Here is a 19,547-nt window from a genome sequence, read left to right on the forward strand (position 1 = left end):
AAAAACCTCCAGATGGTTCTTAAATATAAATTTTGATGAATTCCAGTTTCAAGGTGCTAATACTGTTTTTCCAATGGATTCCAAGAGTCTGATTCTACTTTTATTCTGTGTATTGCAATGAAATAGTTGGCTTTTACCACACAATGTATGGAAAGTACTATTGCACAGAATGGCTGATATCCTTGTGACTTACCTTCAAAACTTAAGGTAAGTTTTGAAAATGTATTTTGCTAGCATAATATACGTTGAATTGGTATACATGTCTAAGAAAACTCCCTAGCAAATATATATTCACTAGATCACTGCCCTGTTGGGGTGCCCATATCACTTGTCTTAAAGATAACTCCATCTGTTTAGAGTGTTTTGAAATAAAGGCACAATCTTATTTCATTGTGTTTTCTCACCAATGATCTTCATTAGGCTCACCTAATTTATTTTACATCTGTATTATCTGCATTACTGTAGACACTCCAAATAGCAATGTCTTTTTTAGGCATCATTTTGATCTAGACTATCTAAGCATTGAAGGATAAATTTGATTAACTCTTTGAGAAGAACTAGACCCAAACTGTAGTATAAAGCACATAAAATTTGTAAATCATTAACTTAAGCACAAACACAAAAGACCACATATAAATATATCTTCTTTGTGCCTTTGGGTCCATTACCAACTATCTCCTAATTAGGAGTGAGGAAGACTAATGTATACTTCCTACTTCTGTTTGGGACTTTGTGGTTGGAGGGGGGGTATTTCATTTAGTATCATTTGCTCATTCTTTTTTGTGGCTCACACTCATTCATATCTCACATCATTCCATGACATTTATACCATATAGATATATTGGACAAGGCTTGCTTTATTGCAATGAATAGAAAAAAATGACTCTGGGTAATTCAAGCATAAAATGGATGTAGCTACACACAAACTGAAAAATAAATAAATAAATAAAAAAGACAACCAAAAACAAACAGAAATCAAGCAAGCCCCAAGCCAAGCAGTTACGGTTTTGGGAGGCACGGGCAAAGGCTGAGTCTGAGACCATAGTAACTGGAATTCGTGGAGCCAATGTTAGGGTGCTGCTTTTTTTTGAGTCAGCCCATGTCCCTAGGGGGCCCCATGTCTTTCTGTTTGAACTGCACGTTCTCAAGAGAAAGGCGCGGATGCTTTGGACTTTTTTCTAGGTTTTTTACCTCTACTTTCACCAGTAATGAGCAATAGGGTAGTGGAACAGCACAAATATGGTGGTGTTGGCATTGCTATGAGCCAAGGTGTACCCTAATTTTGTGTTTGTCACAGTTGGTACCTCTCATTTTTGGAAGAATTTTTTCCCTTTATACTAGTAATTTCTTAAAGTTCAATATTCAGGCACAGAATCTTTATCAGGTTTACATCTACAGATCTACTTATTTCTATTTTCATTAGTTCTTGCTTAGATTGTGCAATGCTACAGTTATGACTACTGATGCCCAACTATGACAAAATGCTCCCTTCTGTGGAACAGGATGGACTCACCCACCTTTTTACAAAGAAGAATAAACTTTTGAGCTGAATGAAGGGCTCTTTGAAAGATTTTCCTCCAGTACTCACAACTAATTTACTCTGCAGCTAAGTCCAGTCTCCATAACCAAATATTTCCCTCTCTGTTTCTACAGATCTGTTAATAATGGCCTATTGGCCTTCTGGAATTTTGGTGTTTAATTATTTTATGTTGGTCAATGCATAAAATGAATCTGGACAGTACTTCATTTCAATCTGTCTTCAAGGTCCTGGAGAGATTTACTGAATATGGCAAGCTTTGTTTAATGTTCATTCAGTTCTTTCATGTCCACTTACTGTGGAAAAGAATGACTGAGATGAATGGTGACTCCGTGGCATATTTACTTGCCCTGGTGGAAAATTGTTGCTGCTGCTTTCAGAAAAACCTTCCAACTGAAATTAAGGCCATATTCCTTGAAGTTAAAATGTGAAAAGATAAATCTATACATACTATAAAAAATATACATTGTCTTTTTGTGAAATCATACTCATTGACTTTTAAAAAAAAATTTTTTAGTAGCAAAGCTTCAATGAACTCAAAATGACATGTTAGTTTCTTCATTTAAGGAGCAGTGCTGGCAGACATAGTATCTATTTCTAGTTTTGACTCATTGCCTGACCTTAAGTAGGTCATTTGAGCTTTTGGGTCCTTCATTACTAAAATGGGAATATTAGTATTTATATTTTTCATGGAAACCAACAGAATTTTTATATGAAGAATCATTGGCATAGTTGAGAAGGTCTTGGTTGCTCCCACCACCCAAGGCATTCACATTTTTACCATGTTTTTAAATTATTTGAAGATTTTGACTATCTTCCAATCTTTTCTTATGTTTAAAAGATAATTCTGATGACTACACTTCATGTTCTGATCATGGCAGTACTCAAGGATTGTACATTAAGGCTGGGCACAGTGGCTCATGCCTGTAAGTCCAGCATTTGGGAGGCCAAGGTGGGTAGGTTACTTGAGGTCAGGAGTTGGAGACCAGCCTGGCCAACATGGTGAAACCCCGTCTCTACTAAAACTACAAAAAATTAGCTGGGCATGGTGGCACGTGCCTGTAATCCCAGCTACTCAGGAGGCTGAGGCAGGAGAATTGCCTGAACCCAGGAGGCGGAGGTTGCGGTGAGCCAAGATCGCGCCATTGCACTCCAGTCTGGGTAACAAGAGCGAAACTCCGTCTCCAAAAAAAAAAAAAAAAATATTAGCCAGGCGTGGTGATGTGTGCCTGTAATCCCAGCTACTAAGGAGGCTGAGGCACAAGAACTGCTTGAACTGGGGAAGTGGAGGTTACAGTGAGCCAAGATTGACCCACTGCACTCCAGCCTGGGTGACAGAATAATGAGACTCCATCTCAGACAAAATAAATAAATAAATAAATAAAAGAATTGTACATTAAGCATTGGCCATCTGATTCCTCAGATGCCTTCATTATGGTATCACGATTGCCTAAGTAGACTAGAGACTATAGGCTAATTTTGATTTGTGCAAATCTAGGAACTTATTTGGGGCACTAAAATGGCTTCTTAGTATTATGAAAACCCTTACCTTCTTCCAGAAGCCATTGAACCTGATCATATTGATTATATTTAAAATGTATCCATAATTCTCTCTATTACAAATGGAGGTTAAAACAAAGATTATAGGACACAATTCGATACCAGAACTATATTTTTCTGGAGCTTCCTTCAGCTGCATCCTTTCCTCTTTAGGAATTTATAGTTGAAAGACATTTATATCTTTTTACCATCCAATCACACAGAATCTAATTATATATTGTTGTTTTGCTCCTCCTCTTTTTTGCTGTAGATGTTGTAGAACCTTGAGAACACTCCAAAACTGAGTATGATTCAAGAAAGCCTAACACTTTCCACCTTTAGTTTTCCTTTACAGTTTGTGTTTTTAAGAAAATCATATGCCATGCTTATGGGTAGCGTTAGTATCTCAGTTGTTGTAAGACAAGGTTATTATTTCATAGATATTAGATATGTGCTAATCATTATATAAAAATATTACTTTGTAATTAATTGTAACATCATTGTAGGTGGATAATCTGCTTAATATTGGAAGTGGAATAATTTTCTTCATTATATTATTAATTTGTCCTTTTATTTATGTCTCAGAATACATGTATAAAGTTCTATGACATTTAAAATTATAGTCATTCAGAAATTACTTGATTGTTCCTATAAAGCTAAGTAGGAAAATATAGGTAAACAGACATATTTTTAATAAAAACTGTAGGAACATCTAAAAAACTAATCTGGACTCAGGAGTGTTTAATTTCATTCCATTTGGAAGCCGCATTAGTAGTGGTTAAGTACATAGGATGTGGAGTCCAACTGCTAACGTCTAAATACATGCTCTGCCACCCTCTTACAGTATGACTTTAGCAAGTTACATAACTTCTCTGAATCTCAGCTTTCTCATCTGTAAAACAGAAACAATAGCTTCTTATTAATTGGTCTCCCTTATTCTGCTGCTCTTTTTAATATGTGCTCCAGTGTTAATTGGCTCCTTACGTATCTCATGATAGAGTCTAATATACACTGTTCAACTAGATTATCCCAGGAAGTACACCATAATTAAAACCATTGTGTCAGTTTGAGTTCAATGAAGGGGAACTACTATGAATGATGCAGAATAAGAGATAATTCTAATACTAATTTAAGATTGTTTTCTAAACAAATGGGTTTTGAATTTTAGCCAGTGTTTTCCTGCTTGTTTTGAGATGTTAATTGGTTTTTTAGAAATGTAATGGATTAGGGTGATAGAATAAAACAGTAGAAATGTCCCAGACATATTTATATGGCAAAGTTGGCATTTCAAATCAGTGGAAAAAAATATAAAGTATTCAATAAGTAGTTATGAGGAGACTGGTTATTAATTGGGAAAGAAGTCAGGTTATATGTCTAGTGCATACTGTTCATGAAGATTCTATGTGCGATAAGGATTTTTATTCAAAATCCTGAACTATAAAAGTAATAATAGAAAACATATGACTGTGTTTACAACTTAGAATAACTTAAACCTTATTAATCATGGCACAAAAGAGTGATAAAGATTGATAAATTTGATTTCCAAATTGCTCCACTGTCATTAAAAGCTTCTTTATAATAAGCAATACAATAGGAGAAATTGTTTGCAATGTATATAAACTAAAGTTGGGGGGAGGATCCAAGATGGCCAAATAGGAACAGCTCTGGAGTGCAGTTCCCAGTGAGAACGCAGAGTGTGGGTGATCCCCACATTTCCAAATGAGTTTTTACTGCCCACAGACCAAGAGATTCCCCAGTGGAAAATTACCATGAGTTTCCAGCACAGCTGTTTCAGCTGGCGCGGTGGGTCTCCGCACAAAAACTCACACAAATCTGGGTGGTGATTTCAACTGGCACCTGGAACACCTGGGAGGCAGAGTCGCCCATTCAACTGAAAAAAGGGGGCTGAAACAGGGAGCCAGGTGATCTGGCTCGGCAAGTCCCATGCCCACAAAGACCAGCAATCTGAAATGCTCTGGATTGATAGTGTCAAAGCAAGCACAGCTGGACCCAGGATGGTCCAGCTCTGTGGGGGGAAGGGTGTCTGCCATTACCAAGGCAGTTCACCACTACCGAGGTGATCTGCCATTACTGAGGCAATCTGCTGTTACAGAGGTAGTCCGCCATTACTGAGGCAGACTGCCATTACCAAGGCAGTTCTAACTATACCTCTATAAACAAAACCACAAGGAAGTTCACACAGCAGCTGGGCAGAGCCCATGGCAGGTCAGCAATGCTTTGCTGGCGGCCTGTGACTAGGCTACCTCCTTGCTGGGCAGGGCATCTCGGAAAAAAAGCAGTAGCATGTCAGGAACTTATAAATAAAGCCCCACCTTCCCAGGACAGAGCACCTGGGAAAAAAAGGTGGTTATGAGTTCTGCTACAGCAGACTTAAATGTACCTGCCCAGCAGCTCTGAACAGAACAATGGAACTCACAGCTGAGCACTTGAGCTCCCATAAAGGACAGACCGTCTCCTCAAGGAGCTCCCCAACCCCTCTATATCCAAAGAGACACCTCATAAAGGAGAGCTTAGGCTGACATCTGGAGGGCATCCTTCTGGGACAAAGATAACAGAAGAAACTGGTAGAAACCCTTACTGTTCTGCAGCTGCTGCAGGTCATCCCTAGGCACGCAGACCTAGGCAGACCTAGGCAAGCAGGGTCTGGAGTGGACCTCCAGCAGTCCTACAGCAGAGGGGCCTGATTGTTAGAAGGAAAACTAAAAAACAGAAAGAAATAACTTCATCACCAACAAAAAAGGACACCTACTCAGAGACCCCATCTGAAAGTCGCCAACTACAAAGACCACAGGTAGATAAATACACAAAGATGGGAGGAAACCAGTGGAAAAAGGATGAAAACACCCAAAACCAGAATGCCTCTCGTCTTCCAAGGGATCACAACAACTCACCAGCAAGGGAACAAGGCTGGATGGAGAATGAGTCTGATGAATTGACAGGAACAGGCTTCAGAAAGTGGGTAATAAAAAACTTTTCTGAGCTAAAAGAAAATGTTCTAACACAATGCAAAGAGACTAAGAGCCTTGAAAAAAGGTTTCATGAAATGCTAATGAGAATAAACTGCTTAGAGAACAGAAATGAATTGATAGAGCTGAAAGACACCACAGGAGAACTTCATGAAGCATACTCAAGTTTCAATAGTGAAATCGACCAAGCAGAAGAAAGGATATCAGAGATTGAAGATCAACTCAATGAAATAAAATGAGAAGGCAAGAATAGAGAAAAAAGAGTGAGAAGAAATGAAGAAAGCCTCCGAGAAATATGGGATTATGTCAAAGGACCTAATCTATGTTTGATAGGTGTACCTGAATTTGACAGAGAGAATGAATCCAAGCTGGAAAACACTCTTCAGGATATTATCCAGGGGAACTTATCCAACCTAGCAAGGCAGGCCAACATGCAAGTCCAGGAAATACAGAGAACACCAAAAAGATATTCCTCAAGAAGACCAACACCAAGGCACATAATCGTCAGATTCACCAGGGTTGAAATGAAGGAAAATATGCTAAGGGCAGCCAGAGAAGAAGATTGGGTTACCCACAAAGGGAAGCCCATCAGACTCACAGTGGATCTCTCAGCAGAAACCCTACAAGCCAGAAGAGAGTAGGGGCCAATATTCAACACCCTTAAGGAAAAGAACCTTCAACCTAGAATTTCATATCCAGCCAAACTAAGCTTCATAAGTGAAGGAGAAATAAAATCTTTTACAAACAAGCAATTGCTCAGAGATTTCCTTACCACCAGGCCTGCTCTACAAGAGCTCCTGAAAGAAGCACTAAACATAGAAAGGAACAACTGGTACCAACCACTCCAAAAACGTACCAAATGGTAATGAGCATTGACACAATGAAGAAACTGCATCAACTAATGGGCAAAACAACCAGCTAGCATCAAAATGGCAGGATCAAATTCACACATAACAATATTAACCTTAAATGTAAATGGGCTAAATGCCTCAATCAAAAGACACAGACTGGCAAATTGGATAAAAAGTCAAAACCATCAGTGTGCTGTATCCAAGAAAACCATCTCACATGCAAGGACACACGTAGGCTCAAAATAAAGGGATTGAGGAAGATTTACCAAGCAAATAGAGAACCAAAAAAAGCAGGAGTTGAATTCCTAGTCTCTGATAAAATAGACTTTAAACGAACAAAGATCAAAAGAGATAAAGAAGGGCACTACATAATGGTAAAAGGATTAATACAACAAGAAGAGCTAATGATTCTAAATATATATGCACCTAATACAAGAGCACTCAGATATGTAAAGCAAGTTCTTAATGACCTACAAAGAGATTTTGATTCCCACACAATAACAGTGGGAGACTTTAACACTCCACTGTCAATATTAGATCAACAAGACAGAAAATTAACAGGAATATCCAGGACTTGAACTCAGATCTCGACCAAGCAACCCTATAGACATTTACAGAACTCTCCACCCAAAATCCACAGAATATACATTGTTCTTAGCACCACATTGACCACATAATTGGAGGTAAATCACTCCTCAGCAAATGCAAAAGGATGGAAATCATAACAAACAGTCTCTCAGAACACAGTGCAATCAAATTAGAATTCAGGATTAATAAACTAATTAAAAACCACACAACTTCATGAAAACTGAACAACTGGCTCTTGAATGTTGACTGGATAAACAATGAAATGAAGGTAGAAATAAAGATGCTCATTGAAACCAAGGAGAATGTAGATACAACATACCAGAATCTCTGGGACACATTTAAAGCAGTATCTAGAGGGAAATTTATAGCAATAAATGCCCATATGAGAAGCAAGGAAAGATCTAAAATCGACACCCTGTCATCAAAATTGAAAGAGCTAGAGGAGCAAGCTCAAAAAAACTCAAAAGCTAGCAGAAGATAAGAAATAACTAAGATCACAGCAGAAGTGAAGCAGATAGAGACACAAAAAACCCTTCAAAAAATCAATAAATCCAGGAGCTGGTTTTTTGAAAAGATCAAGAAAATAGACAGACCACTAGGCAGATTGATAAAAAAGAAAAGAGAGAAGAATCAAATAGTTGGAAGAAAAAATGATAAAGGGAATATCATCACCAATTCCACAGAAATACAAACTACCCTCAGAGATGACTACCAATAACTCTATGCAAATAAACCAATAAACCTGGAAGAAATCGATATATTCCTGGACACTTGCACCTTCCTATGCCTAAACCAGGAAGAAGTTGAAACCCTGATTAGAGCAATAACAAGGGCTGAAGTTGAGGCAGCAATTAATAGCCTGCCAACTAAAAAAAATCCCAGGTCCTGATGAGTTCACAGCCAAATTCTACCAGACATACAAAGAGGGGCTGGTACCACTCCTTCTAACACTATGCCAAACAATCCAAAAAGAGGGAATCCTTCCCAAATCATTTTATGAAACCAACATCACTCTGATACCAAAACCAGGCAGAGACTCAATAAGAAAAGAAAATTTTAGGCCAATATCCATGATGAATATAGATGCAAGAATCTTCAATAAATACTGGCAAATGGATTGCAACAGCACATGAAAAAGCTTATCCATCAGAATCAAGTAGGCCTCATCCTGGGATGCAAGGCTGGTTCAACATATGCAAGTCGATAAATGTAATCCATCACATGAACAGAACCAAAGGCAAAAACTGCAAGTATCTCAATAGATGCAGAGAAGGCCTTCAACAATATTCAACAGCCCTTTATGCTGAAAACTCTTAATAAACTAGGTATTGATGGAACATATCTCAAAATAATAAAAGCTATGTATGACAAACCCACAGCCAATATCATACTGAATGGGCAAAAGCTGGAAGCATTCCCTTTGAAATCTGGCATTAGACAAGGATGCCCTCTCTCACCACTCTTATTCAATATAGTATTGGAAGTTCTAGCCAGAGCAATCGGGAAGGAAAAAGAAATAAAGGGTAGTGAATTAGGAAACAAGAAAGTCGAAGTGGGTCTATTTGCAGACGACATGATAGTATATTTAGATGACCCCATCATCTCAGCCCAAAATCTCTTGAAACGGATAAGCAACTTCAGCAGTCTCAGGATACAAAATCAATGTGCAGAAATCACAAGCATTCCTGTATACCAATAACAGACTTAAAGAGAGCCAAATTAAGAATGAACTACCATTCACAATTGCTACAAAGAGAATAAAATACCTAGGAATACAACTAACAAAGGATATAAAGGACCTCTTCAAGGAGAGCTACAAAGCACTGCTCCAGGAAATAAGAGAGGACACAAACAGATGGAGAAACATTCCATGCTCATGGTTAGGAAGAATCAATATTGTGAAAGTTGCTATACTAGCAAAAGTAATTTATAGATTCAATGCTATCCCCATCAAGCTACCTATGACCCTATTCACAGAACTGAAAAAACCACCTTAAACTTCACATGGAACCAAAAGAGAGCCTGCATAGCCTAGTCAATTCTAAGCAAAAAGAACATAGTTTGAGAACCACGCTACCTGACTTCAAACTATACTACAAGGCTACAGTAATCAAAACAGCATGGTACTGATAGCAAAACAGACATATAGACCAATGGAACAGAACAGAGGCCTTGGAGGCAACACAATGTATCTACAACCATCCAATCTTTGACAAACCTGACAAAAAGAAGCAATAGGGAAAAGATTCCCTTTTTAATAAATGGTGCTGGGAAAACTGTCTAGCCTTGTTCAGAAAGCAGAAACTAGACAGCTTCCTGACACCTTACAGTAAAATTAACTCCAGATGGATTAAAGATTTAAACATAAACCCTAACACCATAAAAACCGTAGTAGAAAACCTAGGCAAAACCATTCAGAACACAGGCATAGGAGGGACTTAATGACCAAAACACCAAAAGCATTGGCAACAAAAACCAAAATAGACAAATGGGATCTAATTAAACTCCAGAGCTCCTGTACAGCAATAGAAACACTCATTAGAGTTTGCCAGCCACCAACAGAATGGGAAAAATCTTTTGCAGTCTACCCATCTGACATAGGGCTAATATGCAGAATCTGTAAAGAGCTAAGACTGATTTACAAGAAAAAAACAAGCCCATTCAAAAGTGGTCGAAGGATATGAACAGACAGTTTTCAAAAGAAGACATATATGAGGACAACAAATGTGAAAAAATGCTCATCATCACTTGTTTTAGAGAAATGCAAGTCAAAAGCACATTTGACACCATCTCACACCAGGTAGAATGGTGATCATTAAAAAATGTGGAGACAACAGATGCTGGAGAGGATGTGGAGAAATAGGAACACTTTTACACTGTTGGTGGTAGTGTAAATTAGTTCAACCATTGTGGAAGATAGTGTGGTGATTCCTTAAGGACCTAGAAATAGAAATTCCATTTGACTCAGCAGTCCCATTACTGGTTATATATCCAAAGGATTGTAAATCATTCCATTATAAAGACACATGTACACAAATGTCATTGTGCACTCTTTACAATAGCAAATACCTGGCACCAAATGCCCATCCATGATAGACTGGACAAGGAAAATTTGGCACAGATATACTGTGGAATACTATGCAACCATAAAAAATGATGAGTTCATGTCCTTTGTAGGGACATGGATGAATCTGGAAACCATCATTCTCAGCAAACTGACATAAGAACAGAAAATGAAACACTGCATGTTCTCACTCATAGGTCGGTGTTGAACAGTGAGAACCCATGGACACAGTGAGGGGAGCATGACACACTGAGGTCTGTTGCAGGGGACTAGGGGAGGGACAGTGGGGGTTGCGAAGTTGGGGAGGGATAACATGGGGAGAAATGCCAGATATAGTTGATGGGTTGGAGACAGCAAACCACATTGTCATGTATGTACCTATGCAACAATCCTGCATGTTCTGCACATGTACTCCAGAACTTAAAGTGCAATAAAAAATATATGTAAATGAAAAAATAAACTAAAATTGTATTCATGTCAAAAGCATACAAAATTTCTATAAGTCAAGAAGTGACTGAATGTTTGTGTCCTCTCAAAATTCTCAAGGTGATGGTATTAGAAGGTGGAGCCTTTGGAAGGTGATTGGGTAATGTGGGCAATAGGAGTCCTTGTGAGTGGGATTAGTGGCCTTAGTAGAGAAACTGCCAATCGATAACTTGCCTTTTTCACCATGAGAAGTTACAATGAGAAGATAGTCTAGGAAGTGGGTTCTTTTGCAGACATCAAATCTGCTAGTGCCTTGATCTTGGACTTCCCAGCTTTCAGAACTGTGAGAAATAAAGTTGTGTTGTTTATAAGCCACTTAGTCTATGAAGTTTTGTTATAGTAGCTCAAACAGACAAACAGAAAAGAGAAAGTATGAAAACCAAGAGAAAAGTGGAAAAAAGGCTACATATATGGCACAGAGTGATTGCCTCTTCAGAAGGACCTGGGATTTGGAATGATAATAAAAGAGAGATTTAGTTTTATGTATAGCATTATGATTTTTTCAAAGATAATCTACTAATGAATTAATTTATCTTTATATATTCTAGCTGTTATTTTTTTGTCTTTAAATGTGGAACAAATAATTTATTTAACCATGTTTTTCAGTCAATGGGAAATTTAATCATTTCCATAGTTTTGCTATCCAAAGACTACTGTAATGAATATCCATTATGTATCTCCTTATGAACATGAGGGAGATTTTTCTTTAAGATAGATTCCGGGAATGGAACTGCTAACTCATGGCACACACTCCTGTTTACGTTGAGAAGGTATAGCTAAATTGCTTTCCAAAGTGCCTGGGACAATTTATACTTTAACAACCAGTGTATACCTGTTGTACTTTTTCTGTATCCTTGCCAACAATCAATACATTCATTCAAAATGAGAAATATAACAGCTCAATAGAAATATGGGCAAAGGCTATGGCTACTCATTTACAGAAAAATAGACAGGAAAAATGAAGTTATTCTTGTTCTCACTCTAATCATGAAAATAAAAAATATAGCAACCATGGGGTACCCCTTTTAAACCATCTGTTTGGGAAAAGTTAAAAAAAGTTGTGTGAATTTTAGGAAATACATGCCAATATTTTCACTATCCAGCAAAGTGAGATAAATGACTTCTCGTTTTTTGAAATTAGAAAAAAAATTTTTTCTACTCAAGGTAGTAGACAAATGGTCCAGAGAACTTGTACAGAGAATTGAATAAGGATGAATCCAATGTTGAAAGTAAAATATAGCCAAGCTCTGTCAGCAAACTGATGGCAGCAGGGCCTTCTGCAGTCTTCCTGTTATTACAATTAGATTCAGTAGAACCAGAAAGGAACAAGGCTACTAAAAATTGGCAAAAATCCAGAATCGAGTAGGCGAGATGGGTCCACTTGACAGAGCTCAAAGCCTAGTGTCAATGTAGATGTGTAGAGTTAAGTTGAAATATGAGTATTCTGTGAAAAAAACTGGAGAGTGAGAACCCCTGAAATTTTTGAGGGGTTAGGAGAGAGATGATCCTGAGCAAGTTCAGAGTGCTTTCTTCAGCAATAAGGGCTCATTTTTGTAACCATTATAAGAAGAATATGCATTTAATGGGACACTGCATGTGCCTGGGGAATCATAGTTTAATGTTGAAAAGGTTGCAGAAAAATTAGAGTCATTTGTAAAGTGAGCTTGGTCCTAAATCTAGTATCTTCAAGGCAATGCACTGTTGGATTAAACCTTGCAAAAACTATCTGGGACCTTTTGCTTGGAATTATGATCCAGAATTATCAGGATATTTCCCAAGAGACCCATGAGCCATAGGCTACACTAAGTAGGGTTGTGCTAACCAGTATTGGACAGTGGATTCTAATTTACAATAATTTTTTAAGACAGAGATTATTCTGTGTCTGGGGCATATTGTGAACTAGAATTTCCAAAGAGAATTGAGGGAGTGGGTAAATTAGGCACACATTTGAGATAGTGTGCTCCAATTTCTACAGACCACATAGAAATAGGTATGTTCATTGTGAACAATGTGAGCCTCTCCTAGGTAGTCAGCCAATTTTTCTGTGGGCAGACTGAGGAGCAGTGTGTATCTACTCTCCTGATATATTATCCAGCTTCATCCAAGTAGAATTAGAAAACTAAAGCTGTTTATAAACCTTGGTAGACATCATGGATTAAAGAAGACCCTAGAAGACTAAACAAAAGCATGTTGCTTAGTTAACTCAAAGATACCATCAGTGTAGGGACATCTTGCAAGTCTGCATCCCAGACATTGAAGATAAGGTCCATTTGATGGATATAGAATAATTTACATGCAAGAGTCACATGATAATGATTGAAATGTTTTTATACATTAAAAAAATTTGTTTTGACTCTCTTGCTTTTTCCTCCACAGAAATTTGCTACCCCATCCCTCCTTTTCCCGTAAATAATCCATATTAACTATATATCATCTCTTCCTTCAAATTAGAATTATATAAAGCTATATGTATATGTGTGCAAGTATACATACAAACATAGATGCATATACAAATATACATATATGTAGATACAAAACCTATCTTTTGTTACTGTTTTGTAAAACACTTTTCCTCATGGAAAATGCTATTAATTTGGTACAACTCTCTGCCAGGGGCAGAGAGGAATGAGAGAGAGAATCCCCCTTTGGGAAGTTGTTTCTGTAGACACTAGAGAAGGTGGTGATCATGTTCCAGGCTTGGAGTCTAGAGTGAGGAACTTGTACCAGTTGAAGGCCTGAGTTTTGAATGAATAGTGTTAATGATCCTACTCAAGAATATCTATATCCATGTGCGATTTTAAGAAGTTAAAAAATGGGCTGGGACTTGAATTAGATAACTGTTTTTTAAATTCTTCTAGACTTAGGGTGAATCATGGTCAGCCAATACTAAGGTTGTTTATTAATTGATAATCCTTTGTGTCTTCTAAACCAAGTGCAAATGCAATAGTTGATTATACTCACTAAGGTAGACCCCTGCAACTTCAAATGGTATCTGGAAGGGCCTTGGCATCCTAGTAGAGTGCCCAGATGCACCAGAGTCATGGTAGAACCCCACAACAGTGTTCTCTTTGTTCGGCATCATTGAATTTCTGAGCATAATATTAGTGTCTCAGGAAATCCTTCCCAAGAAGGTATTTCCAGCTGGCAGCCAGTAATTTATTCCAAATGTCTGAATGAGCTGAAGAGAGTTTCCCCTGGTCTGAAGTTGCTTGTCCTGGCAGACAGATGTCTGCACTTCTTACTTTAAAAAACATTTTGTCTCTGCTACACAAGGCTTAAAGATCTGAAGATCTCTCACCTTTGTGTTTGGCTGGAGAGAGCAAAATAATAAATCTGAATAGGAAGCAGATCCTATCACAACTCCTTTCCATAATTCTTTTATTTTTCCTGACACAATGATTTTATCTTCATATGTATCCCTCGTTATGGATTCTTCTTTTATTTTACACTCAGTATTTGACCTTGGCAGCAACAACTCTACTGTTTGAAAAGCTCTTTGAATTTGAATTTCAGGCTAAGCCACAGTTGAAGTTGGCTTTGGCAACTTCTCTTTCAGACAGACAGATTTCTCTGGTTTCCCTAAAGGATGTCTAAGGCACTGAGATGACACCATGTCCTGGATAATACAAAGACTTCTCAACAGATGCGAGGTATGCTCAAAGGCAGTCTAAACACCAAATTTTTTAACCAGAAGAAAGTGAGTTATCTAAAGTGCTTTTCTAAAAACAATCTTTACCTTTAATAGGATATACTTAGGTAATTTCTGGTGCTTTTGAGATATAAAAATAGAATTATTTAATTAGGAAAGTTTCTAGGGTTTTATTGAGATGTTGTAGAATGGGAGTTTTGAACTATTGCACAGAGGTCCCTGACTTACGATGCTTTGACTTGGGAATTTTCAACTTAATGATGGTGCAAAAAACAATACTCATTCAAAAGAAACTGTATTTTGAGTACCCCCACAACCATTCTGTTTTTTCATTTTTTAGTACAGTATTCAATAACATGAAATATTCAAACTTTATTATAAAATATCCTTTGTTTCAGATGATTTTGCCCAACTGTAGGCTAATGCAAGTGTTCTGGGAATGTTTCCGGAAGGCTAGGTTAAGATATGATGTTTGGTAGGTTAGATGTATTAAATGCATTTTCAACACTTTTGGTATTTTCAACTTACAATGGGTTGTTTTTGGGGATGTAACCCAATTGTAAGTCAAGGATCATCTGCATACTGATTTGTTAATTAACATTTTAAATTTTTTCTAATTAAAATTAAAAAAGTATGTATCTGATTTATTCACTTTTGTCTTTTCAGGCCTAACAGCACAGAAAAGTCTAACCAATTCATTTAAAAAGATCTTGTCACCTGTATTATCCTGTAGGGTTTCTGCAGAATGCTTCTGATGGATGGCACTGCTCGGGTATCCCATTTCCCATGCTTTTTTTTTTTCCTTGAAAACCTTTCCAGGGGCCCTCTGAGGCTTTTGTCCATGGTAAACAAAGCCTACCATTGTGTCTCCTAATTTCCAGAGCAATTTGTCCCATTATTACTTTAATTTAAACCTGGTTCTTGAGGACCTTTCCTCTTGCATCTTTCTCAAGTGAATGTGGCTCATTTTCCTGGTGAAGTTCACACATTTTTGCTTCCAACATCAATTCTGAATCCTCATTTTTACATGTGCATAAAAAAATCTACTTCTTTGTTGTTAGTACTCTTCAACATGATAATCCCTGATTATATGACTACTCCCTGTTGGCTAAAACACTTGGAGCATCCTGCTTACAAAATTCCTCTATACCCCAAATTATGCCATTGTGCCAAATGACTTCAGAGCTTAGAGGGCCCCATTTACTATGGTTTGAATATGTACTCCAAAGTTCATGTGCTGGAACCTTAATCCCCAGTGCAGCAGTGTTGGGAGGTGGAAACTTTAAGGGGTGATTATGTTATGAGGCCTCTACCATCACAAAGTAATCAATGCCATTACTGTGGGAGTGGGCTCATGTAGAAGGATGAATTTGACCTTATTTTCTCTGTCTCTCACACTTGCTATGTGATGCTTTCCTCTATGGGATGATCCTCACCAGATGCTGATGCCATGCTTTTGGGCTTTTTAGCCTCCAGAGCTATAAGCCCAATAAATGTCTGTTCTTTATAAATTATTCAGTATGTGATATCCTGTTATAGCCACAGAAAACAGACTAAGAAAATTGGGGTGGGATGTGATGGCTCACATCTGTAATCCCAGTACTTTGGGAGGCCGAGGTAGGTGGATCATTTGAGGTCAGGAGTTCAAGATCAGCCTGACCAACATGGTGAAACCCCATTTCTACCAAAAATACAAAAATTAGCCAGGCATGGTGGCATGGGCTTATAGTCACAGCTACTTGGGAGGCTGAGGTGGGAGAATCACTTGAACCCAGGAAGTAGAGATTGCAGTGAGCTAAGATTACTCCACTGCACTCCAGCCTGGGTGACAGAGTGAGGCCCTGTCTCAAAAAAAAAAAAAAAAAAAAAAAATTGGTGCAGAAATATGAGGCTGTGACTGTGGCTATAACAAATGCCTGAAAATATGGAAGTGGCTTTGGAGCTGGGTAATGGGTAAAGGCTATAAGAATTTGGAGGAGCAGGTTAGAGAAAATCTGTACTGCAGTGAACGAAGCATTAAGAGTGATTCTAGTGAGGGCTCAGAAGCAGAAGAGACATTATCCTCTTCTGGAAAAAGAGAAGTGAAGAAAGTTGGAGTCTTCTTAGAGATTCCTTAAGTAGTCATGGCCAGAATGTTGGTAGAAATATGGATGTTGGCAAAGGTCATTCTGATAAGATCTCAGATGGAAATGAGGCACAACGTATTGGAAACTGGAGTAAAGGTCATCTTTCCTATACATTTGTAAATAACTTGTGGTGGAATTGTGTCCATGTCCTAGGACTTTATGGAATGAACTTAAGAGCAATGAACTAGGATATCTGGTGAAATAAAAATAGCTAAGCAGCAAAGCATTCAGGCTGCTGCATGGCCACTTTTAACTGCATACAGTGAGATGTGACTTCTTCAATGTTAAAGGCTTAAACTGTCTTTCTACATCAGCCATACACTTCCTTATTCACATTGTGGACCCTGTGTTACCCTAAATCCCATAACAGTAATTGTTTTACAATCATAATACCTAACACAGATTATGCACTAGGACACTGAGATGTAATTTTTAGATTTATTATTTTACTTAATTTTGAAATCAACTCTGTGAAGTGGGTACTATTTTGATCCCCATTTCACTGAGAGGGAAAATGAGGCTCTGAGTGGTTAAGTAAAGTACTCAAGATCATACAGTAAGAAAATGGTAGAGCTTGGATTAGAAATAATGATGTCTATGCAAATCTCATGGATTTAACTCCCACGGTATAAACATTATGCACTCTGACCTTACCATCCACTCTCAGTCTCTCTCATTCAGTGCCATTACTCCTGATCCTTAGTCTTATGGTGAATTCTAAGAGCTACTTGGGCTGCCTGATTCTTCTATGCATGTTAGCTTCTCTCCATTTTCATTTTCTTTGTTATTAAGTGTAGATCCTGTAGACTATCATTGAACTATGCTCTCTTGCTAGGTTCTCTCGCTTTCTTTCCTGTTGTCCTTCACTCACACCTGCCTAGAGAATCTCTAACCCACTCTACAATTGTATGGCCAAGCATTTTGGAGAAAAATCACCCAAAAGTGTAGAAATGCAAGTTTTACTTCCTTAATTTAGTATGTAGTAAAAGTAACTCTTCATCTACTAATTCTACTAACAAATTAGTTTCTCATTTAAATAACCAGTCTACTGACTGACAGAAACTATATCTCAGTTAATTTAGGTATTTTCCCTCTTTTTCTGAAATTGTTTCTAATTATCAGGGAATTTATGTATCTTAAAGTGAAAGTTAGATGGTGAGGGTGGGAGGAGAAAGACCTTTCCTTGTAGTTGTCAAAATACCTCACTGTAATCCATCAAGATGTACGCACTTAAGTTGATTTTTGACACAGGAGGGAGGTGACTGATTCATTCTACCTCATTGCTTACTTAAAAAAGATTTCAGTGGCTTTAGGGGTACAAGTGGTTTTCAGTTACAAGGATGAATTGTATAGTGGTGAAGTCTAGAATTTTGGTGTACCTATCACCCAACTAGTGTACGTTGTACCCAATAGGTAATTTTTAATCCCTCTCTCCCTTCCTATTGTCTCCTCTTGTGAGTCTCCAATGTTTATTATACTATTCTGTATGTCTTTGCATGCCCATACCTTATATCTGACTTATAAGTGGTATTTGGTTTTTGATTCCTGAGTTACTTCACTTAGAATACTGGCCTCCACAGGGCAATCAGGCAAGATAAAGCAATAAAGGGTATTCACGTAAGAAGAGAGGAAGTCTAATTGTCTTTGTTTACAGATGACATGATTATACATTTAGAAAACCTCATCTTCTCAGCCCCAAAACTCCTTAAGCTGATAAGCAACTTCAGCAAGTCTCAGGATACAAAATCAATGTGCAAAAATTACAAGCATTCCTTTACACCAACAATAGACAAGCAGAGAGCCAAACCACAAGTGAACTCCCATTCACAATTGCTACAAAGAGAATAAAATACCCAGGAATACAACTTAGAAGGGACGTGAAGGACCTCTTCAAGGAAAACTACAAACCGCTCCTCAAGGACATAAAAAAGGACAAAAACAAATGGAAAAACATTCCATGCTCATGAATAGGAAGAATCAGTATCGTGAAAATGGCCATATTGCCCAAAGTAATTTATGAATTCAATGCTATTTCCATCGAGCTCCCATTGACTTTCATTGCAAAATCAGAAAAAACTACCTTAAATTTCATATGGAATCAAAAGAGTTCACGTAGCTGAGACAATCGTAAGGAAAAAGAACTGAGCTGGAGGGATCATGCTGACTTCAAACTATACTACAAGGCTACAGCAACCAAAATAGCATGGTACTGTTACTGAAACAGATACATAGACCAATGGAACACAAAAGAAACCTTGAAAATAATACCACACATCTACAACTCGTCTGATCTTTGACAAACCTGATAAAAACAAGCAATGGGGAAATGATTCCCTATTTAATAAAACATGCTGGGAAAACTGGCTAGCCATGGAGAGAAAACAGAAACTGGACTCCTTCCATACACCTTATTCAAAAACTAACTCAAGATGGATTAATGACTTAAATGTGAAACCTCAAACCATCAAAACCCTAGAAGAAAACCTAGGCAGTATCATTCAGTACATAGGCATGGGCAAAGACTGTGACAAAAACACCAAAAGCAGTTGCAACAAAAGCAAAAATAGACAAATGGGATCTAATTAAACTAAAAAGCTTCTGCACAGCAAAAAAAAAGAAAAAAAATAGCATCAGAGTGAACAGGGAACCTACAGAATAGGAGACGTTTTTTGCAATCTACCTATCTGACAAAAGTCTAATATCCAGAACCAACAAGGAAC

This window comes from Sapajus apella, unplaced genomic scaffold (assembly GCF_009761245.1).
Source record: "Sapajus apella isolate SASKATOON/1434 unplaced genomic scaffold, GSC_monkey_1.0 scaffold1, whole genome shotgun sequence".
Lineage (NCBI taxonomy): Eukaryota > Metazoa > Chordata > Mammalia > Primates > Cebidae > Sapajus > Sapajus apella.